A 25,266-nucleotide genomic window follows, 5' to 3' on the forward strand; every position below is an offset into this window, starting at 1 on the left:
TGGTTACCATTAAAAAGGTTCATATTTGTCAGGAGCTTCCACAGAGTGATGATAAAGAGGACACACTTTGTAGTCACCCCTGGTAAATGGTGACCTCTGAACTATTAGCAGCAGCAGCCTTGTGTCATTAATGCAATATATACTAATCTACCATATTCTAATCACTGGATGAAAGTGTGTTTCAAGTGATGGGTATTTGACAGTGCTGGACTGTCCTACACAGGGAATGTGTTCTCTGTTGAGCACTGGCTTTGCAAGCAAACATGAGTGGTTCACCTTAGAATGTTGTATATCTTGACTTTAGTAAGGTTTTGACACCGTTTCACATGACCTTTGCATAAACAAACTAGGGAAATATAGCCTAGATGGAGCTACTATAAGGTGGGCACATAACTAGTTGGAAAACTATTCCCAGAGAGCAGTTATCAGTGCTTCACTGTCAAGCTGGAAAGGAATATTGAGTGGGGTCCCACAGGGATCAGTCCTGGCTCCAGTTCTGTTCAATATCTTCATAAATTAGATAATGGCATACTCATTTACTTGTAAAGTTTCCGGATGATACCAAGCTGGGAGAGGTTTCAAGTGCTTTGGAGGATAGTATTAGAATTCAAAATGATCTGGACAATCTGGAGAAATGGGCTGAAGGAAATAGGATGAAATTCAGTAAGTACAAATGCAAAGTATTCCACTTAGGAAAGAACAATCAGTTGCCGCCCGGCTGGGACCGAGGGGTTCAGAGGGCAGGAGGGGGGCTATAGAGGATCATAAGCTAAATATGAGTCAACGGTGTAATACGGTTGCAAAAAAAGTGAACCTCATTCAGGGATGTATTAGCAGGAGTGTTGTGAGCAAGACATGAGAAGTAATTCTTCCGCTCTACTCTGCACTGATAAGACTTCAGCTGGAGTATTGTGTCCAGTTCTCGGTGCCATATTTCAGGAAGGACATGAACAAATTGGGGAAAGTCCAGAGGAGAGCAACAAAAATTATTAAATGTCTAGAAAACACGATCTAGGAGGAAAGATTGAAAAAATTGGGAATGTTTAGTCTGAAGAAGAGAAAACTGAGGGGGGGGAACATGCTAACAGTTTTCAAGTACATTACAAGGAGATGGGTAAAAAAATGTTCTCCTTAACTTCTGAGGATAGGACAAGAACAATGGGCTTAAATTGCAGCAAGGGAGGGGTATGTTGGACATTAGGAAAAACCTCCTGTCAGGGTAGCTAAGCACTGGAACAAATTGCCTAAGGAGGTTGTGGAATCTGCATCACTGGAGGCTTTTTAAGAACATGTTAGGCAAACACCTGTCAGACATGATCTAGTTATTATTTAATCCTGCCTTGAGGGCAGAGGACTGGACTAGGTGACTTATTTAAGTTCCTTCCTGTCCTACACTTCTATGATTCTGTGTTACCTTACTGTGTTAAATGTATATAACTTGCTACTATTCTACAAACTGGTGCCGCTGCCTACACCAACCTGCCTATTATAGTTCACATATTGCACAAGGAATGGACCACACCAACAAAAATAGGCCATTCCCTTACGAACAGAAAGTTATGTGAGGACTATGCCTGCCAAAGGCCAGTACAGAATAAAAACACGTCTAAATAGGAGGCCCAGATTCAAATGCATTCCAATTCTGAATCTCAACCTGGTCATTTGCCACTAGTATCAGGACGCTCGGACTCACTCTTGAAATAGTTCTCTGTGGGCAATGAACTACGCAGCAGGATGGCTATCACCTAAAGGAAAGCGACAACAGTCCTCACTCTTATACACATAGCCACAACATGGCTAGGAAACTGTATCGCCAAAAGCCTCCTTGCTTTTCTTTTTGAACCTGCAAAGAAACAGATTTTTTCCCCCCAACCTTCATTGACGTGAATTAGGTGCTCAGGCGCCACTTACATCCTTGGAGACTGAAGGCCTCTCTTTATCCCCAGAACAGTTAGAGATCATACAAATTTTACACAGTCCTGTCAACATCCCTGAATTCCTGGAGGGGAGAGACCCTTTTTATATGTGATAGGGCAGTTCCATTTATATAATCTTTTCAACCATTGCTGAGACTGCACACAAGAATGCCAGTTACTGACACTTGTGATATTAGCACCTATTTCTAGTTGTAAATGTGTCCTGAGAATGGATAAATTTTGTTCCTGTATCTATTGTTCTAATTACAAGTCTCCTCTAAGGATACTTTATTTTGCAGATTTCTTTGCTTTCTTTGTAACCTTTGTCATTAGAATCTGGAGTGAGGACAAGGTCACCCCTACATTGCTGCTTCAGCACATTGCCATGTAGTTTCAAATTTATCTGCTGTACAGCAGAAAGTTTGGCAATTCCATTAGTACATTCTCAGAATAAGGAATGTAAATAAATTAGAAAATGACAAAGTATATCCCTTCTCAAGATAAGAGTAATAACATGAATGGGAAATAAGATGCAACTAGCTTTCTTGATGTCACGACACCGTCTACTTCTTGTTAGAGTCAACTGATGCAATGCTTATAAAAGTATTATCATCAACTGAGGTAAAGTTAAATCAGAAATACCCTGCTCTTCTTAGTCAGTTGCTCCCAAGGAAGCAGTTCAATACTGAAGTTTATTCAGACATTAACAGTTTTTCTACAGTTACAAGCCTTTTTTTTAAGTTCCATTCTCCATTCTTATCTTAAAGAACATTGCAAAGTAGACGTTTGCAAAGCCTTTTTGTTATTAAATTTTTGGTGTATTTAATTCCTGATCCTATTTTCAAAAAAAACATTGAGGGGCCCATTCTGGCCTCCACTCGAGCCCCTATTCATCACTGCAGCAGCTATAGGCGCAGGCAAGAATTCTCCGCAGTGTAGGAGCCAGCTAGGATCAAGGTAATCAAACCTATGTTGCACATTCCTTGTAAACCCCTGTAATGACATCATAAGGAAGAACTATGAACTGATTTTTAAAGATTTATTAATCTAATCTGGGACCACAAACACTGAAATGATTTAGCCTAGATCCTGCCAAGAATTTTGCATATGCTTAATCTTTATGCTCTGTGAGTAGTCCCATTGAAGGCAACAGGGCTACTCACAATGTGTAAAGTGAAAGCAGGGCCAACGTTTTCAGTCAGAACTTTTTGGTGAAAAATACAGATTTGAGACACCAAAAACATTTCAAAAATTCAAGTCAGTTTTATCAAATTACATCAGTCCAAACAATTATTTTTAAATGGAAAAACCAACATATTTCATGGTGACTTTTTTTTAAACAAAATGTTTTGATTTTTTTTGTTTGAAATGGCATTTCATTTTAAAACATGTGCATAATTCTCTTTTTGCACTGGGGCCTTTATCGTAATAAAATGGTTACTGCCTGTTATAACTATACTGGAAAATTACAGTTGTTTGGGTTCCCCTACTGGTATATCTTTAGACCTTAACATGTTAAGATTTCCTTAGAGTTTCATCTTAACTGTGAAGGTCCTAGGTTGATTTGAAGAATAATCTTTATAATTTATAAACGTCTCCAAAAAGGATTCATAACAAGAATGGCAACTGACTTGTCTCTGCTCTATAGGGTTGATGCTATGATATAATGATATCCAGCTGTCAGACCCCAGTGACTACCTGCAGGACATAATCCCATAATGGATGCTGAACATCTACAACTCTGAATTCGCTGCCAGGGATAGGTCAGTCAATGGGATTCGATCTAAGAGGGGCTGGTGGTAGAAGGTCTATACATGTTGCACACTTTGCCTTGGCAAAAACAAAACAAAACAAAACACCCAAAAACAAACAAAAGAAGGAAAAGGCTAATCTCTAAAAGGCTATGTTCTGCAACTAGCAGTACCTCTGTAAGAGAAGGAACCTCAATGAGACAAGTAGCTATTTTTAACACCTGACAGCATTTAACATTTCCTTTTTTCCTGAACTAGAACTGAAAAACATTTCTAAATACACTCTACAGAATCCACCTTCTCAAATCAATAACCTCTCCCCAGATACCCTTCTCTGTAGCTTGTACCATGTGTTTCTATTTGTAATGACTGGCTACAGGACGACTTTAAAACCATCATCTTACTATATGAATTATATTTGGAGCATGTCTGTGTCTTTTGGGAGTCTGGACAAATATGGAACAAGTAGGTGTTATGTGCTGGTTTTATATGATTTTCATGAAGCATTTTTCTCCTTTATAGGACTAGAGGAATTATGGGAATTTAAGCTAATTTTGAAGCCTGAAAAATTGCTAATCTCTGCAATGGCATTGCCCATTGTTCCTTCTGTAAATTAGGATTCTGCCTGAGTTTACAAAAGAATGGATTTTACTTGGTGAGGAGCCAACATCCAGTTTTATGGATTTTATGTACACAACAATTAACAAAAACAATTTCTGAGCAAATAATGCTGCACATTTCAGTTCTCTGTAACTTTTGCCTTGTTATTCAGAAATTAAAGTTTCATTTTTATGTATAATGGGCTTTTCCCGTAGCTTTTTATTCATTCCAAAATAGCCTTCACTATGTGAATCAGAGCACTACAGCTTGTCAGAGAGTCTACGGCTTGTCAGATAAAGGATAGACATATGAACTTCCACCATTCATTCTCATGGGGGAGGAGGGAGCAGGATGTTAGCAAGGGGTTTGTGTCCATTTAAATGTTATTTCGAGACATGTAGCCAAAATATAATGAGAGTTTATACCCTTAAACCGTAATCTTAGAGGGTCTAGTTTGAAGTTTAGAATTTGAGAACTTATAACAAACAGTGAACAGACAACCCCTTCACTTGAGATGAGATGATGACACCAGCTGAGGACTTGGGTCAAAAGTGAAAACAATGACATGCACTTTTTTGAAAAGGGTTGCTAATCTTTCAACAGTCATCATCGTCACAAACCAGGGCAGTGGGGTTTAGCAGTTAAGGAACTAGACAGTGTCTGGAGACCTGGGTTCTGTTCCTGGCTCTGTCAGGTGACCTGTGGTGTAATTTAGAGCCAGGCATTTCATCTCTCTGTTCCTTTTGTAATTTTTGTCTTCTATACTTATTTGATTATAAGCTTGTCAGGGAAGGGACTCTGTACAGTGATGCACTGATATTTGTTGTGGCCTCTAGGCACTACTGTAATACCAATATCTAATCCTATAGATTATATTTGAGATAGTGCAAGTTATTTCCAAAACAGTGCATGAATAGAAAAGCAGCAAATACCATTATGCATTAACAAGCTGTCCAGTCTCCATGGGAATTGTGATGTGAAAACAAGTTGTAAAATTGGAGGTGCCAAATCCAATTTGAAAACAAACTTTTTTTTAGGTTTCTAATGTGTTACCAATGAGAACTGTTTTAAGTTGACAGTAATTAAGTAACTATCTTAATGGTATACCGCAAGACACCATCTTGGACAACAAAGAAAATGAAGTACTCAGTAGATGTTAAAATGTATACTCAAATTTCTGCAGGTATCTGATTGGTTACTTTGGTCACCACTAAAATATCCATAGTTACTGACCATTACCACACAGAGATAATAGATTGGAAAATGTTGACTTTTAAATGGTGACCATTCTATCACACAAAAGGATAACGTCTAAGGAGTAAAGAGGGTGAAATCCTGGCCCCAGTAACATCAATGACAAAACTCCTGTTGACTTCAGTGGGGCCACGAGGGGTATGGGGTGAAATGCTTGTTAGATAGAAAACTAGCTCAAAAGCAGGAAAAAGAACTTAGCTGTAGATCAGAATTTCTTCCCACCAAAACACATTGAAGGAATGGTCTGGGTGGAAGGAGGAGAACTGGGAGAGGATGTTATCATGGAAGCACAGGCTTAATACAATGTTGATGAGGGGGATGAACAACAATGCCAAAAGCAGTAGAGACATCCAGTTGGATATGGATTGAGTAGAAACACTTGATGATTAATAGGCCTTTAATTTAGAAGAGCATAACAACATTTGGTTGCCTCCATTTCTGAAAGTGAAGAGGACCAAAAAATTACATATAAAAGAGTAGCAGGTTGTGAGTCAAGTTTCTCAAATTCATAACCCCGTCAGGCTCATTATTCCAATTTCAGAATAGCCACTCTGATTGCACAGGAGTGGTAGAGCTGATTCTCAGCTGAATAAAGATATTGTGTGGATAGAATGGTACATTTCTAAGCAACAGGGATCACAGAGATGAATCCTGAGACATAAATAGCTGCTGGTTTGACTCTCTTCACCTCCAAGTGAAGAAATCTTTTGCACATATGTCTGACAAAATGCATAATCTCAGTTTTATTAAATGCTAGAAGACTAAATTCAAACAAAACCAACAATCCTATTATTCTGAGCTCTACATAGTCTCAAACATGAAAAAAAATTAACAAATCCGTTTTTAAGCATTTACTTTTGATGACACTTTTTCTTGCCTGAAGTTAAACTGGAAATAAAGAAATATGTAATATATATGTAATCTTAACTCACTTCCATTTGTGTTTAAATAGTACAATTTAGAATAACTTCAAACACAAGCAGAAACTGGAACTGTGCTGGGAATTTGCCAAGATTACTATTTTTACATGGGAAGTTGCTACATTGTAAGTCTTGCTGATGTTTCTGGATCAATGTTTACAGCACGGCATTATATCTTCGCTGTTTCTAACCTGTGCCACATGGGTCCTTACTTTGGATCCACCTCCTTGTGTGCACTCAACCTGAGTTTTGGTTCCTAATATAAGCTAATGCTGTATTTAAAAGTGTGACCTACAGGCACCATTGAGATAAAGAGCCCAATGTATGGTCTAACATAAGGCATGAGCCAAAGCTCAATGGTGTAAATGGAAAGACTCTCATTGACTTCAGAAACCTCATTGATACATAAGGAATACAATCACCAGTGTATAAATAGTGTGAACTGTAACATTATTGGCAGCTTTCCTGTACAAGTCTCAGTACACTTCCAGTTTTCCTGGCTGATTGAAGCTATTTTTAATTACACCTTTTAAATGGGTACTTGTGGCACCTTAGAGACTAACCAATTTATTTGAGCATAAGCTTTCATGAGCTACAGCTCACTTCATCGGATGCATTCAGTGGACACTGTAGCTCACGAAAGCTTATGCTCAAATAAATTTGTTAGTCTCTAAGGTGCCACTAGTCCTCCTTTTCTTTTTGCGAATACAGACTCACACGGCTGCTACTCTGAAACTCTGCTACTCTGAAACTGCTACTCTGAAAAGTGACCTTTTAAATGGTGTCACTAAGACAAAAAATACATTTTATTTCTTCAGTGTTTCTGGTTTACACTGAAGAAAGAAAAACACACCGGATAAACTTTTCGAAAGCAAAAGTCAAAACGCTTGTTTGCCGTCGGGTACTTTTCACACTGAGCTGGTACACAGCAGCACTAGCGCCTTTCAGGTGGTCCCATTGGTCTCTGCAAAATCACAGCTTTCTTAAAAAAAATAACAATAAAGTTTTGAGCACTTGTGACTGTAAACATAAGCTTCTAAATGTGAGCCAATGCAGTATTTCTACAAAAAAGCCAATAGAAACAGTAACTCTAAAAAAGGTGTGAAATGCACCCAGTCAACTACTGTGTTACTCGGAAGCCTAACTGTGAAAATACTAACCATTAGTATTGTTAATATCAGTTTAGGAGAAACACCGATCTATTCAGGGATTGTGGGTGGAGTTTAAATGGAGTACCACCATTCCTACCCCACCTTACCTGACTGTTGGGGAAAACACATTTGAATATAGTAAAATTCCAGTTCTCCCAATGCCCTCTGTGCAAAAACCCTAGTTTTCTGAATCCAACCCCCCCCCCCCCACACACACACACACACGTAGCCCTATGTTAGTTCAGCAGTCAGTAATAACTTCTCAGTTTGCCTCTTAGCACTAATCAATAGTTCTGTATTTGTACAGCAGGGATGAGAGATTATCCACAGATCATTTTGGTAGCAACTGCCACTTGGCAGGACAATGTCTAAAAGAAAGAGCTGTCCTGGATCTAAAGCAGACACTACAGATTATAGGGGACCGAGAAAAAGTTATGAATGTTGCACAGGGATCCAATATCGGTCACACCTCCATCTGCGATATCTGGGAGATAAGACAAGTTGCAGAGCCTTGCTGCATCCACGGACACCAATACTGGGGCAGGAGAAAGGAAACCCAAGCACGTGTGCCAGGGTGAGGCCCCACCTAAAGTGGTGTACATGAAGTCTTTAGAAAAGTCACATGAAAGGTGCACCAACAACCAGGCTCATGCTTAAAGAGGAGGCAAAACACTGCCACAAAGAGTGGAATGGCAAAGAGGCTTTTTTTACTGCCAGAGACGGCTGGTCCAAATTAGCACATCTGTTTATCTGAACACCTGGTTATCCAAAAGTTTCAGATGTCCCCTAGAGCATTTGGATAAATGGGAGGATACTGCAGTTACTTTACCTGGAACATAAATTCTTGTCTTGGGGATGAGGGGTTTCCCAAAATTGGCTAGATGAGAGGGGGATCCTAAAATTTTCTTTTATGTTAATGTGGAGTCCTGGCATGGAAAAGGCTGAGCTGTAGGCACATCAAGAGACAAGGTGCCCTGTGTCTGTACCCCCTGCAGCCCAGCCCCTCACATCCAATTGGAATGGTGGTAGTAGGGAGGCCCAGAGATATTGGGGCAGTACCATGGAGCCCTGGATTAGCAAAAGTGGTCATGGGGTGGGGGGGTCCACAATTTTCAGAGGATTAAAAACTACTCAAGATAGTTAAGTCCAAAGCAAACTGTGAAGAGCTACAAAGGGATCTCACAAAACTGGGTGACTGGAAAACAAAATGGCAGCTGAAATTCAGTGTTGATAAATGCAAAGTAATGCACATTGGAAAACATAATCCCAACTATACATATAAAATAATGGTGTCTACATTAGCTGTTACCATTCTAGAAAGAGATCTTGGAGTCATTGTGGATAGTTCTCTGAAAACATCCGCTCAATGTGTAGTGGCAGTCAAAAAAGCTAACAGAATATTGGGAATCATTAGGAAAGTGATAGATAATAAGACAGAAAATATCATATTGCCTCTATATGAATCCATGGTTCGCCCACATCTTGAATACTGCATGCAGATGTGGTCACCCCATCTCAAAAAAGATATGACTGGGGGTATGGAACAGCTTCCATTTGAGGAGCGAGTAATAAGACTGGGAAAAGAGACAACGAAGGGAGGATATGATAGAGGTCTATAAAATCATGACTGGTTTGGAGAAAGTAAATAAGTGTTACTTAACTACTTCTGATAACACAAGAACAGGGGTCACCAAATGAAATTAGTAGGCAGCAGGTTTAAAACAAACAAAAGAAAGTATTTCTTCATACAATGCACAGTCAACCTGTGGAACGCTTTGCCAGAGGATGTTGTAAAGGCCAAGATTATAAAAGGGTTCAAAAAAGAACTAGATGAGGTCCTGGAGGATAGGTCCACCAATGGCCATTAGCCAGGACAGGCAGAGATGGTGTTCCTAGCGTTTGTTTGCCAGAAGCTGGGAATGGGCGAAAGGGGATGGATCACTCTATTACTTGCTCTGTTCATTCCCTGTGAAGCACCTGGCATTGGCTACAATTGGATGACAGGACACTGGGCTTGATGGACCTTTGGTCTGACCCAGTATGGCTGTTCTTATGCACAATACTTAGTGCAGCAGTCGGGATGTGTCTGCTTGATTACACAGGACAGGCCCAGTGCACTCTTGTACCAATAACAGTGAGGGGATTTTGCAGCTGACACAGTGAGATGCATGGGCAGTTCCCCCTCTCAGAGGGAGACTTTTGAGCTAACTGCAGACTCAGAGAACCATGACTGTACTGGTTCATCTTTTCAAGCTTTTCTTCACAACCAACCAAGAGGGCTAAACTCTTATTTTCTGCAAAAGAAAGCTGGGAGTCTGATGTAATCACATTGCTCCTGGAGTTAGGGCCTCTGATGCGGTTGTCAAGTTGTTGAAGTCCTGCTTCAGAGCACCCTGCTGATGCAAACAGTCCAGAACGATAGTCTGGGGCACTGAGCAAGTGTCCTTGCAAAGACTATGTATCTGGAATAGTTCTCATCTTAAAGGACAGTTGTGAATAGCACACAGAACCGGTACATTTTATTCTGGTGGGATAATGCCTAAGATGCCCCAATGGCAGAGCCACTATGTGCTATTTATGGTCATTGGAGAGGCAATACAATGCACCCAGCACTACAATAGCAATGCAGAGCTTGTATTCATTAGTCCAGAGGCATCAGGGGACCATAATGGCAACTGGCCAAGAGTCACACCAAATTTGTATTAAAATAACAACCACCCTTGTCTTCAAAGATCACAGAATATACCATGAAAACCACATGTGCCAGCATACAGTATCCTATCTTGATTCAAATGGATATCTCATCCTGGTGCTTTGTATGCTGGGACACAATCTCTATCGGTCACAAATCATTTATTAAAGGTGAGAGTGGCTGCTAGCTGCATTGCAATATAATGATTCTCATACTTTAAACTGATGTAGGCCATCATATAAGATGATATCAAAGTGCTTCATGGACATTAGTTATTCATACCCCTCAACATGCAAAATGAAGTAGCTGAATTATTATTACATTCCTTAAGTAGGACTCTGTGTGCCCGATTTGGCCCCAGGAGTCCACATGGACCAATTTAGGCATTAATTTTGAGATTTTGCCCCAGGAAGGATGCTGTTTCTCTATATTTGCTTTCAGAGAAAAGCAAACTATATTTATTTTTTATTCTGAAACTCTCCTAAAGGGGGATGAAACATCAAAAAGACAAATGGCATGGGAGCTGGAAACAGCACATATTTTTATGTTTAAAATGTAGTTCTCTGTGTGTCGCTCTAGTTCTAAAACGTGAGGTCTGAGGAACATAGAACATCAGTGTTTATCTTGAATCTCTGCCTTTGTTCTGGATTTAAAAAAAACACCACAAGACCCAGGCCAAAGACAAAACTAAACGTCTACCTATGAGGTCACAGGTCTGCAATCTGTTGTGGTGACAGATCCAATATTGTGCTAGGGGAACAGTCAGGATGGCTGTTAATGCACTATTACAGGCACAGTTGGGAAATTGGCTGAGCACCATGTCACTGCAAAAAGTGGAGCTCATTACATGGGTCCAGGAGAGACATAACTTGTGGGTTGGATGGCTATATGGGGAGAACATTTGAACTGATTTTTATAATAATGTAAGCCAGCTGTAGCATTGAACTTAAAAATGTTATTACACAATAATAACAGTTTAACTGGCAAGGTCACAATATAATACTAGAATAACTATCTGTGATGCACCAATCTTTCTATACCCATATTTGTTTAACTTGGTGTATCATTTAAAACAAAGACCACAATGACAAGGTGTCAGTCTACAGCAGACACATCTCAGGAAGTGTTCTGGAGAGACACATCATTAGGAATTGTATACACTTTGGGCTTGTTCCTGTTCAGAAAACATTGTGGCAGGGGTGCTGGAGCAATTTATATAGTGGGGATGCTGAGAGCCATTGAACCAAACTGTAAACTCTGTATATAATGGAAAACCACTGCAGCACCCCTTTCACCGCTAGTTCCAGCACCTATGCATAGTGGTGGGTATTTTAAATATACACAGGTGGAGGGAAGTTCTCCACGTGCAGTACTCCTATTTAGTGGGTAGACTTGGAGACCCACACATAGAAGCCTTGCAGGAGCAGGTCCATCGTCTCAAGTGACAGAAAACCATTTCCTGAAAACAAACATGGTGTCCATCACTGAAAATACAGTTTTCTCAAAGGCCACATGGGAGATCTCATCTAGCACCTTATGTTGCACCCATAGAGATTCTGAAGCCTCATTCATCATTACATTTCTTTTTGGATCATCTACAGTTTTTAAAAAGTAAGGTTTTAAAATCATGTTTCTGTTGAGAAAATATTCCTCCAGTATAATTTGCAAAGCCACAAGCTATATCACAGGGACCAGATTCTGAGATTTGTTCTTGTCCAATAGTTGGTAATCATGCAAAGAATTGCCAAAAATTATTTTGGGAAAATAATACAAAGTGCTAAACAAAAACAAAACACCTTGAGAAGGTGAGGAGTCATTTAGATTTAAAGACAGGGACAGAAATGGAACAGCTGGGGAAGGAGGGAGTGGGAGGAATGTCATGGGGCAGGAGATGAAAAATGGGTTATGAACTAGACTATTAATGGCATCATTATATTAATGTGTTAGGGTCATAAATATTTTCAGAGGTAATGGTCACTGAGTAAAAAGCAGACTATTTGGGATACTTGTTATTGGATCAACAAATAAACTGGTTTGAACAGGAACACACTAACCAGTAGGCAGTTACAGCGCTGGCCTTTTAAAATTACTCCTACTTTGAAGCGTGAATTCTTCAGCATATACTGGATTGGAGAAAGAGAGTACGATTAACTCTATAACCCAGTGCTTAGTACTCCGTCTTGGGAGACCCAGACTCCTGCCCTGCTCCAATGATTATTTAATTAGTTTATACAAAGTGGAATAGCTGTAAAAAGAAAGAGACCCTGTCCTATAGTTTGGCTTCCCTGCTCTTCTGTTGCAGTCATCAGAACCCTGCCAGAGCAGCTGTGGACAGTAGCTAGGCCTTATCTATTTATACTTAGTTAATAAACATAGTTATATGGAATCCAGCTGTGCCTGTGTGGGCTTTCCCATATTCTTAATGTAGAGCAGAGAATAAGGCCACAACAATCTGAAAGAATATCACCTGGCTGATAGTTTGGCACTTTCCCAGAGAAGCAAAATGGCACACACTGCTGATGAGCTATGTCACAACAGAGAGTAAAGGGCTGCCTGGGGGACCAGAGCAACAAGAGCTACAGGATTTGGCAACAGTATAGGGTCAAGGAGATCTAGTAAATCAAATGGTTTAAGACCCTGATATGTTTAGTAGGTTTTAACCACTGTATCAGTAAAACTGGTGTACCACACTGAGTGACCATTGTTTTCCACCATTACTGTCAATTAATCCTGTTCTATGCTGGCAATAAAATGGTTACAATTCTAGAAGCTGCCTAAACATTGTCTGTAGGATGGCTTCTAGTACTTTCTCCATTGCAGCTGAACTGATGGTAGCACTGGTGAAGATTTTTTTTTTTAATTTCCACAAGGCCATGTTTGTGTCCACACCTAAACAAAAGCTGCCACAGGGCAGCCCCTCCTCAAGCACCCTCCAGAAGCAGGCTACAACATGGCATATGGATCTGCCTCAGTTTCCTTTTTATATAGCCCATCCAAAGGAACACTGTCACTCACATCAGCAATTTAAACTCTAAAGTGCCAGAGCCCACAGATCCCTCGCAGTAAAGATAGCTCCTCTCAAACCCCCACAGAAAAACAAGGTTGCAATGCAGGAGCGTTTCAGCCCTATTCAGAGGTCACCATTCCCAGGCTGCCCATAGGAGCGTTAACCATTCAGTGCCAGTTCCTTTAGCCCTGTTCCAGGGTCTCACTCTCCAGGCCATCTACCTGAGGGTTCCAAGACTTGCTTCTCTCCCAGAAGTCATTTTCTGTAGCCTCATGTCAGTTGTCCCATGAGGGGCTCCCCTAAGCCGCCTCACCTGTAAGTCCTACCCCTGCTCAGGACAACCCCTTCTTCCCGGACTCCTCCCACAGCCCTCCACTTGGATCTTCTGATAGAGGTCCCTTACAGTGTCACATTTCCCAGGCCTCTTTGCCTGCAAGTCCAACCGCTGCTTCACAGATCTTCGCTCCAGCGTCAACCCCTTGCTTCTGGCCCCAGCTTATACTGACCATGCTGGTTCATCACCTCTTCTTAGGGGCCACTGCACGAGCCTTCCTGCAATTTGGCAGCATTCCTCAGCTCAAGCCAGTCCTTTAACCGTTTTCCTCAGAACTGGTCACTCTATTCCAACTGGTTTCCTGCTCTTCCCTCGAGCAATTCTCAGCTGCTCCTTCTGTCTCACCTCTCAGAGTAACAGCCGTGTTAGTCTGTATTCGCAAAAAGAAAAGGAGTACTTGTGGCACCTTAGAGACTAACCCATTTATTTGAGCATGAGCTTTCGTGAGCTACAGCTCACTTCATCGGATGCATACCGTGGAAACTGCAGCAGACATTATATACACACAGAGATCATACCAGCAGGACAGTGGGGTGGGAGGAGGTATTGTTTCATGATCTCTGTGTGTATATAATGTCTGCTGCAGTTTCCATGGTATGCATCTGATGAAGTGAGCTGTAGCTCACGAAAGCTCATGCTCAAATAAATTGGTTAGTCTCTAAGGTGCCACAAGTACTCCTTTTCTTTTTGTCTCACCTCTGTTCTCAGATAGCTCTCAGCTGCCCTTCCTGACTTCTTGACTTTGCGCTCAAGCAGCTCTCCTTGTTACGTGGCCCTTTCTTGTCTTCCTTTTGATATGGCCCAGGTGCCTTCACTTCAACCCAACTGGGAGGCAGCTGAGGAGTCACAGGCACACTGGCCTCCACTCCTTCTTAAAGGGGCCAGTCACAATAGATGATGTGTGGGTTTTACATCAATTGATTTCACACTGCTCTGTGTGTGTGTGTGTGTGTGCGCACGCGCCATGATCTGAAGTGAGGACTAAATGAGAGTATGAGGCTTTTGAAATCGTTGAGCCATTTAAAAACCAGACATCCATCATTGACAGACAAACCCGAGGATTTTGTTTTTCGTCCAGAGGCAACTTGAAGCCTTTCGGAAGAAAAAAAAACAACCAAAAAAACCAACAAGCCCTGATTACTGAAACTGGCAATGTCAAACACATACACCCTTCAGGCAGCTAACTTGACATCTCTGCAAATCACACGCCAGTGTAAGGCACATGCCGCTGCAGAAAGGCTTATCCCTGCTTGTGGAATAGACGTGGCTTCAAAAGCAAGACGGCCTGAAGCAGCTACCAAACGGAGGCAGGGCCTTTGTCAGCTAACACTGTTTCACACAGCATGAGCGACGTGACTGAAAGCAACTGTTTTCAAAACTCAGGCAAAGCCGCTATTTAGCCATTCAACTTGATGAGTCAAATGGTGCCTGTGGGGTTGCACAACAGCAAATCTTTGTGAGGTACGTTTATTGAAGAAACTGCGCCAGGCTGCACAACAGGAAGATAAGTATTCATGCCATTTCAGGAAGCAGGGAAAGGTTTCCATATTCTGTGGGAGTAGCATATTGCAATCTGCAGAGATGGTGCCCAGACTGTGACCGGTAAGCCCAGTGACAATTGCGCTTCATGCTTCAGAGCTTTGCTGGGTTTTTTCACTACCAAGCTTTTGTGATTATGAGTAACTTGACATACGCAAGTGAGCCCATTACTGACATAAATGAGTGTTTGCAGGATTGGTGCCTAAGACAATGTGATTGATGGACCCAAGGCCCCATTGCACTCTGGAGAGATGGGCATAAGCGAATCTAATTTGCTAGTGGCATGACTCCCCTCTGACCTGCTGCTACTGAAATCATTGTGCCTTAAGTAATGCCTCTTTAAATCAACACACCTATCTCTGATCAGTAGATCTCAGAACGCTTCATAATCTTTATCCTCATATGCATGCGAAGCATGGACCTATTATCCCCATTTTACAGACAGGGAACTGAGGTACAGCAAATCTAAGTAGCTTACCCAAGGTCACATGAGAAGTATGTGGCAGAGCAGGGAAGCAAATGTGGGTCTCCCAGTCCTAGACTAGTGCTGTAACCCCTGGACAATAATCCTTCTTCTGGGAAAACCTACTGTTACACACACACGCTGAGAGCGGCACATACTTTCCATCATTGCGTCTTTAAAAACACCAGTGGTCATCGGTTAATTATCTTTTTAATAATTGTTCATATTATTTTTGTTAATGTTTGAAGAGGAGATTCCCCAGCCCCCCCCCCCCCCGAGTCCATCTTCATCTCCAGGCTCCTGAAGTGAACATTGCATTTGTGTCATCAAAATAATTTCTGTGGCAAGAGGCTGCTGTGTCAAGCAGAGAATTATGAGTTCTCTGCCACAGGAGAAGGTATGAAGCAGAAAGGTCTTTGAGCACAAATTTTGGAACCAGTGAGGGGAAATAGGTGATGTGATACAGTAACTTTCTATGTGGCAATTCAAAGTCAGGGTTTGTGTCTGATGACTGGTAAGCACTAGTTGCAGATAGTGGTGTTGTGCTTCCCAATTTTGTATTTTTTTTATTTTGTCTCTTTTTACATTATTTTTGGTGAGTGTTTTTTGCCAGTTTTGATTTGCTTCACATGTAATGTCAATTTACTGAGCTGCAAGAAAAAAATACTAAGTTCTACTCTGATATATTAAAGGGACTTACGCTATGCCCTGATTTTGGTCCAAGTCTGTGATCACCTACCTCTGTTATGCTCACAGACCTTGCTGTCAAGCCTGCACCACTGATGTTTTCTGCTCTGATGCTTTCACTACTAGGCGCACACGTTCTGCATCGTCTCACATATATTAGTGCATCCATAATGAAGCCAAAAGGAGGGAGAAGAACAAAGAAAATCAGCAAAATTTGCTCTTTATTCTCCTTTCCTGAGTTTGGCCCTGTGTAAAAACCCCTTTTGACTATTATTTAGTTTTCCATGCGTGGTCCCAGGAGCCCAAAGGGGTTTTACCTTGTCTTGGTAAGAAGCTGGGACTAGAGCTGTGAGAAAATGTTCAGATACAAAGCAAAGTGGAGAATGTTGGCCTTTTTCCAGGTCCATGTTGAACATAATGGTTCCAAGGCACTTTGCTACACATTTCTAAATGTCTTTGCAGTAGCAAAAATAGCTTTTGCAGTAAAAAAATCTGACAAGTAGCTCTTTCCAAGCTAGGGGAAAACTAAATAAGGGCAAGCTCATAGAAATGGAATCCTTCTCTTGCAGAGTGGGAGGCCTTACATCACTACCTTAGTTGGCTCTGTCTTCTTACATCTTGTCTTCACTGCAGACTCAGCTTGGGTTAAACTGTGGGTTTTTTCCCTTAGCATGCTCTACATCCACACATCGCCCTCTGTGCTACCCAGTGAATAAGTCACTGTGCTCAAGGTATAGAACACATCTTAACATAGCTTATCCCACATATTGCTAACCCGAGATCACTGGAGTGAAAATGCGCCCCCCCAGCCAATCCCCAGAATCTTTGCATATGTCTTCCAGTCTGGATCCTCACATGAGCCGTGGTTTCACCTTGACATTCCTATGTCCTACAACCTGTCCCTAACAATGTCTGGGGTGTCAATGTTTGAGCTTTGGAACCTCACTCCATCAGCAGTATCAACTGCACTATATACCTGCTCCAATGCAGGAAAAAGAGAACAAATGAACCAATGATTTGGAGTTTCCTTTTTAGTGCCATGGTTTTATGTTTTTATTTATCTTACATTTGCATACCTTTGAACTCTGTTTAGTCAGGTGACATGACCACATTTTTAACATAAATGAATTTCAGTGACGGAGAAGAAGAAGGAATCTTTATTTCTTTAATGCATGGATAAGCACTACATATGTTTTCCAGGCAACAGCCCAATGTGTTCTACAACCCCATAAATCAGTCCCAGTGTATTCCCCATGCAGCTCAAGAAGGTGAGCACCAAGGCATCCATTATGGGCTTCACTATCATAGATCCAGGGTCACTAATAGGTGCATTTGGTGGTTGTCTGTTAGCATACCCCCCTCCTGCACCCCAACCCCCAATTTTGTGAGCATTCATGGTCCGCCATACAATTTCCATACCCAGATGTGGCCCTCAGGCCACCCCTGCTCTAAACCAATGGGAGAGAGCTGCCCCTTGGCATAGATAATCTACTTCCCCGAGAGGCAGTAGATATGGATAGGTTGGCGGGATAAGCTCTCCCGCCAACCTAGCGCTGTCTAAATGGGAGGTTAGCTTGGTATAACTATGTTACTCAGCGGTGTGGTAACTATGTTACTCAGAGGTGTGGCAGCTATGTTACTCAGAGGTTTTCACACCCCTGAGCCACATAGTTATACCGTCATAGGTCTGTAGTGTAGACCAGATCATAGTCTGTCAGCCAGTTGTGCAGCCACCATATAGTAATTTAATCTAGACCACATTTCCCTATGACTTATGAAAACATCATGTGCAACTGTGTCAAAAGCCTTACTAAGCTCAAGCTGTATCATGCCTACTGCTTTGCCCCATCCAGTAGGCTAGTAACCCTGCTAGAGAAGGACAATAGGGTGATTTGGCATGATTTGTTCTTGACAACTCCATGCTGGGTATTTCTTACATGCCTATTATCCTCTATGTGTTTAAAAATTGATTATTTATTAATTTGTTCCAGTATCTTCCCAGGTATTGAAGTTAGGCTGATTGCTCTATAATTTCCTGAGTTCTCTTTGTTCCCCTTTGTAGAGATAAATGCTACGTTTATTCTTCTCCAGCCCTTTGGGACCTCACCCATCCTCCATGGATTCTCAAAGATAATTACTAATGGTACAGAGATTGCTTCAGCTAGTTCCTTAAGTACCGTAGGACGAATTTCATCAGGCCCTGCCAACTCGAATACATCTAACTTATCTAAATGTTTCTTAACCTATTCTTTCCATATTTTGGCTTGCATTTCCCCCGTGTTGTTAATATTAATTATCATGAGTATCCAGTCACCATTAACCTTTCTAGCGAAGACTGAAGCACAATAGGCATTAAACACCTCCACTTCCCTGATGTCGTGAGTTATTAGTTCTCCTTCCCTGCTATGCAGAGGACCTACCCTGTCCTTTGTCTTTCTCTTACTCCTAATGTATTTAAAGAACCTCTTCTTATTGCCTTTACCTCCCTTGTTAGGAGTTACTTATATTGTGCCTTAGCTTTTCTGATTTTGTCCCTGCATTCTTGTGCTATTTCTTCTACTCCTTCTTAGCAATTTGTCCATGTTTCCATTTTTTGTGGGATTCCTTTTTTTATTTTTATGTCACTAAAGAGCTCCTGATGGAACCATATTGGCCTTGTACTATTCTGCCTATCTTTCCTTTGCATCAGGATAATATGAAGTTGTGCCTTTAATATTATCTTCTTGAGAAACTACCAGTTTTCCCGAACTCCTTTAACCCTTACATTTTCTTTCCATAGGACCTTACCAACTAGTTCTCTGAGTTTGCTAAAGTCTGCTTTTTTTGAAGGAGACTGTACTTATTCTGCTGCTCTCACTCCTTCATTTTTTTAGAATCATAAAATCTATCATTTCATGATCACTTTCACCCAAATTGCCTTCCAAATTTGGATTTGCAATCAACTCCTCCCTGTTGGTCAGAATCAAGTCTAAAATGGTTGTCCCCGCTTCTTGGATGGTTACTTGGATGGTTAAAATGATTACTTCCTCCTCCTTCTGATACAAAAAGTTGTCACCAGTACCTTCCAAGAACTTAAAGGCAATTTTATATCTTCCATATTACCTTTTCAACAGATGTCTGGGCAGCTAAAGTCCCCCATTACTAGCAGGTCTTGTGTTTTCGATATTTATGTTATTTGTTCTAGAAATGCCTCATCCACCTCTTCTTCCCGATTTGGTGGTCTATTGTAGACCCCCTACCATGATGCCACCTCTATTATTTCCCTTTTCATCTTTATGCAGAGACTTTCACCTGGTCTGCCTCTCTCCTTCTTCTGGACCTCCTCCCTTTTAATGGGAGATGGAGTAGTATCCTCTCCTGTTTATATACTTGCTTGAAATAGCAGGCATAGAGCAAATATATACATCCTTCAATTGCATCTGCATAGCTCAGGAACCCTGCCCTTTTAAATTTTGCAATTACTTCAGAAACATTTTCAATTTTTACAATTCTTGCAGCAACTGCCTTGCAAACCCCCATGTCAACTGTGCCAACCATGGATTTCCCTACCCTTAACTTATTGCCAACAGATCTGTAGCAGTCTGGGGTTTCCACCTTCCCCAGGGTGATAGCTACATAGTTCTTGAGTTCTCTTATATGAGGTGTTTTACTGCTCAAAGGCCGGGGCAAGGTCCTCACACAGCTCCACGAAAGTGGCTTTCTTCATGCAAAAGTCCACATTTCCATCACAGTGTGATCCACCACTGCATATTTGTGGCCCTGGACCAGAAGAAATGGTCTGCATAGGAGGGATCTGCCATTAAAAGCATCTGCTTGGACCATGCCTCCATGTCCACACAGCTCCCTTTTATAGGTCCACATAGTTCCCTTTCACTTGTAAGCCTCTGCCTCCATCTTCTCGGGGCCAAAACAGCCTCTTAACGTCCCGCCACCATCTCTTAGCAGCAGCTTCTGAAGAGTTGTCAGAAAGAAACACTGCTTCCATAAGAAGCAGCAGATTCTTATTAAGATGAGAAGGAGCCATACCTTCAGCATTTAACAGCACCCAACTCCACCAGCTTGAGTCCTTCCAGAAATGAATTTCCCAGGCCTACACCATTCCATCCCACAGCCCCAGAGTGGGCAGACAAGTTGCCCCAAAATACCCTGCAAATGCAAGCACAGAGTGACTCAGTGGGTTGTGGAGCTATGACGCTCAGGATTTGTACCCAGATACCGGTATTGCTTATCGTGGCCAAATACAGTGGCGGTGCAGGTGTGGGGCATGACAGCAGTATGCTTATTTAGGCAGTGTTCACACAGTAGAGGGTTAGGCTTCCACCCATGACTGCTTAACCGGTGGTTAGCATGTTATTGGTTGCTTCTTGTACTCATCTTGCATGTCCACACTCCACACCTGCTTCTCCCCTCTCTTACCTCAGCATCAAGCAAGAGTCACCTCTTGCTGGGAACAGAGCTACACTGGTATACAAATAAGTGTGAGAGGAGACTCAGGCCCTGTATGGGCATGTAGATACCTCGGACTAAAGTCCTGTATCGACATCTGCTGTGTCCGATGTAAAATGTGAGATGGGATAGTTGGGATAGTCTCATCTTGGGTTGTTCTAAATTCCTGCTCAGCAATATGAAGGGACTCTATCAAAGATTGATGCCATTTTTCCTCTCACTGATCCTGGTTTTATACCAATGTCCCTCTGTTTAAAAGGAGTGTGCAAGGGGAGAATCAGGCCCATTAGAGCCAGTTTTTATTTCCAGAAGTGGGTGTGAGCAGGAACACATTTCACTGTAATTCAAGTCAACCACCACTGGGGACCCTGCAACTAACTGAACTTTAATTATTCTACCATTTTGCATGCTCAGACAAGAAGCCTATTCTGTTAAATTTATCCTTGGGTGTTGTGCTTATTTCAGTATGTGCCTAATATACCAAGAGTGAAGACAAAAGTGAAAAAGAAAAAACAATCTCCAACAACAATGGTGGTTTCTTGGCTCCTTTACTGTAAGATGCATGGGATTTTGCTATCAGTGCAGCCTGTGAGGTTCTAGTGCATTGAAAATGAAATCTTGATCTCAATGTACTTACCTTTCAAAACATCAACAGCAGAAATCACAATACGCTGCTGCTTTGGAGTCCATGTCTTCCACCTCGTTCATGTATGTATTTTTTAGGTGAATGGTATGTTCTGACTTGGAGGGATCACTGCTCCAGTTTTTATAAGATGTGGGCAATAAAACATCCCTGCTTGTTACACAAGGAGAGTACAGACAGTGCAGCACAGTCACGTTCCGGGATCCAATCACCTGTGCCCACCAGAAAACCGGTGGTGAAAGAGGAGAAAATGTCTGCAAGGGTCACCTTGTGGCTATTTCTCCCCATAGAACAGGCCACAAGGTCAGCCCACAAATCCTACAAGCAGCCTGGGATTCATGGGGGAGAAAGAGAGAGTGAGAATGACTCTATAGCCTCACAAACCGGGAAGAATTAGTAGGGGAAGCAAAAGTGGATGGGAATCTGGGAGGCAGTGACCATGAGTTGGTTGAGTTCAGGATCCTGACACAGGGAAGAAAGGTAAGCAGCAGGATACGGACCCTGGACTTCACGAAAGCAGACTTCGACTCCCTCAGGGAACGGATGGGTAGGATCCCCTGGGGGACTAACATGAAGGGGAAAGGAGTCCAGGAGAGCTGGCTGTATTTCAAGGAATCCCAGTTGAGGTTACAGGGACAAACCATCCCGATGTGTCGAAAGAATAGTAAATATGGCAGGCGACCAGCTTGGCTTAACGGTGAAATCCTAGCGGATCTTAAACATAAAAAAGAAGCTTACAAGAAGTGGAAGGTTGGACATATGACCAGGGAAGAGTATAAAAATATTGCTCGGGCATGTAGGAATGAAATCAGGAGGGCCAAATCGCACCTGGAGCTGCAGCTAGCAAGAGATGTCAAGAGTAACAAGAAGGGTTTCTTCAGGTATGTTGGCAACAAGAAGAAAGCCAAGGAAAGTGTGGGCCCCTTAATGAATGAGGGAGGCAACCTAGTGACAGAGGATGTGGAAAAAGCTAATGTACTCAATGCTTTTTTTGCCTCTGTCTTCACTAACAAGGTCAGCTCCCAGACTGCTGCGCTGGGCATCACAAAATGGGGAATAGATGGCCAGCCCTCTGTGGAGAAAGAGGTGGTTAGGGACTATTTAGAAAAGCTGGACGTGCACAAGTCCATGGGGCCGGATGAGTTGCATCCGAGAGTGCTAAAGGAACTGGCGGCTGTGATTGCAGAGCCATTGGCCATTATCTTTGAAAACTTCTGGCGAACGGGGGAAGTCCCGGATGACTGGAAAAAGGCTAATGTAGTGTCAATCTTTAAAAAAGGGAAGAAGGAGGATCCTGGGAACTACAGGCCAGTCAGCCTCACTTCAGTCCCTGGAAAAATCATGGAGCAGGTCCTCAAAGAATCAATCCTGAAGCACTTACATGAGAGGAAAGTGATCAGGAACAGTCAGCATGGATTCACCAAGGGAAGGTCATGCCTGACTAATCTAATCACCTTCTATGATGAGATTACTGGTTCTGTGGATGAAGGGAAAGCAGTGGATGTATTGTATCTTGACTTTAGCAAAGCTTTTGACACGGTCTCCCACAGTATTCTTGTCAGCAAGTTAAAGAAGTATGGGCTGGATGAATGGACTATAAGGTGGGTAGAAAGTTGGCTAGATTGTCGGGCTCAAAGGGTAGTGATCAATGGCTCCATGTCTAGTTGGCAGCCGGTGTCAAGTGGAGTGCCCCAGGGGTCGGTCCTGGGGCCAGTTTTGTTCAATATCTTCATAAATGATCTGGAGGATGGTGTGGATTGCACTCTCAGCAAATTTGCAGATGATACTAAACTGGGAGGAGTGGTAGATACGCTGGAGGGCAGGGATAGGATACAGAGGGACCTAGACAAATTGGAGGATTGGGCCAAAAGAAATCTGATGAGGTTCAATAAGGATAAGTGCAGGGTCCTGCACTTAGGACGGAAGAACCCAATGCACAGCTACAGACTAGGGACCGAATGGCTAGGCAGCAGTTCTGCGGAAAAGGACCTAGGGGTGACAGTGGACGAGAAGCTGGATATGAGTCAGCAGTGTGCCCTTGTTGCCAAGAAGGCCAATGGTATTTTGGGATGTATAAGCAGGGGCATAGTGAGCAGATCGAGGGACGTGATCGTCCCCCTCTATTCAACATTGGTGAGGCTTCATCTGGAGTACTGTGTCCAGTTTTGGGCCCCACACTACAAGAAGGATGTGGATAAATTGGAAAGAGTCCAGCGAAGGGCAACAAAAATGATTAGGGGTCTGGAACACATGACTTATGAGGAGAGGCTGAGGGAACTGGGATTGTTTAGTCTGCAGAAGAGAAGAATGAGGGGGGATTTGATAGCTGCTTTCAACTACCTGAGAGGTGGTTCCAGAGAGGATGGTTCTAGACTATTCTCAGTGGTGGAAGAGGACAGAACAAGGAGTAATGGTCTCAAGTTGCAGTGGGGGAGGTTTAGGTTGGATATTAGGAAAACTTTTTCACTAGGAGGGTGGTGAAACACTGGAATGCGTTGCCTAGGGAGGTGGTGGAATCTCCTTCCTTAGAAGTTTTTAAGGTCAGGCTTGACAAAGCCCTGGCTGGGATGATTTAATTGGGGATTGGTCCTGCTTTTGAGCAGGGAGTTGGACTAGATGACCTCCTGAGGTCCCTTCCAACCCTGATATTCTATGATTCTTTGGGTAGGAGTCCAAATTTCCACTCCCCCTACTTTCATGGCTCAGTGGTTAGCACCCCTTTCTGAGAAATCAAATCCTTTCTCCCCATCTTGGGGCGGGGGGAGGGGGGAATTGAACTTGTGTCTCCCATATCCCGGATGACCGCTCTGCCCATGGAACTAAAAGTTTCAAGGTGGGCAGCAGCTGCACCTCCTTGAGCAAACGTATTTGAATGAAACCCAATCTGGTGGGCGTGCTCAGATACTGCCCATGAGATTGGGCCCCACAGGTAAGATAGGCAGAGAAGTGCTTATCTTCCTGCAGTTCTGGATCACTCTGGGATCTGGGCAGGAGACAGGTATCATTACACGTGGAGTGAGGCAGCCGTGCACATGCCCAGAGGCAGGAATTTAGGTGCCTTGGGAATGTTTGGCCTGAAAATTTAGGCACTGAGTGAGTTTTGGTGCCTACAGGGTTCGGCGGCAGCCAAAGTTTTGTGGCTATCAGTGGAGCCTAAAACTGGGACTTAGGCACCTAAATCCAAGACTTAAGTGCCTAAGTCCCCATGTGGATCTAGGCCTAAGTCTAAGATTATCAAAAATAAAAGCCTAAAATTAGATGCCTGCATACATATTTAGGTTCCTAAATAAATGGCCTGATTTTCCAAAGTGCTGTTGTAGTCCACACTGTGCTACACTGCAATTAAAAACCCGTTGCTGGCCCGTGCCAGCTGACTCGAGTTCATGGGGCTCCGCTTAAGGGGCTGTTTAATTGTGGTGCAGATGTTCCCTGCAAGGTGGGAGAATCCAAGAGCTCAGGCTGCAGCCCGAGCCCAAATATCTGCACTGCAATTAAACAGCCCCATAGCCCAAGCCCACATCAGCTGGCCTGGCCAGCTGTGGGTGTCTAATGGCAGGATAGACATACTCTAATAACATGGCTTTTTCAATACATACAGTAGTTATGTTGACTTCAGTGGGAGCTGCTGAGCGTGCAATCCTTTGGAAAATCAGGCCACTTGAGTAGGTGATTAAATATGGATTTAGGAACCTGGCAGAAGACTCCTAGTTTTGAAGATCTTGGCTTAAAACTGTTCCTAAGTTATGAATAGTGTGTTCGGAAATGGACATGTCAAAATTCATCCAGCCTCAGATTGTTTAGACACATTCAAGATTAAATAGCACTGCACACCCATGCCTGTTTGCCATTACGTTTCCTGTCCA

This window comes from Caretta caretta, chromosome 2 (genome assembly GCF_965140235.1).
Source record: "Caretta caretta isolate rCarCar2 chromosome 2, rCarCar1.hap1, whole genome shotgun sequence".
Lineage (NCBI taxonomy): Eukaryota > Metazoa > Chordata > Testudines > Cheloniidae > Caretta > Caretta caretta.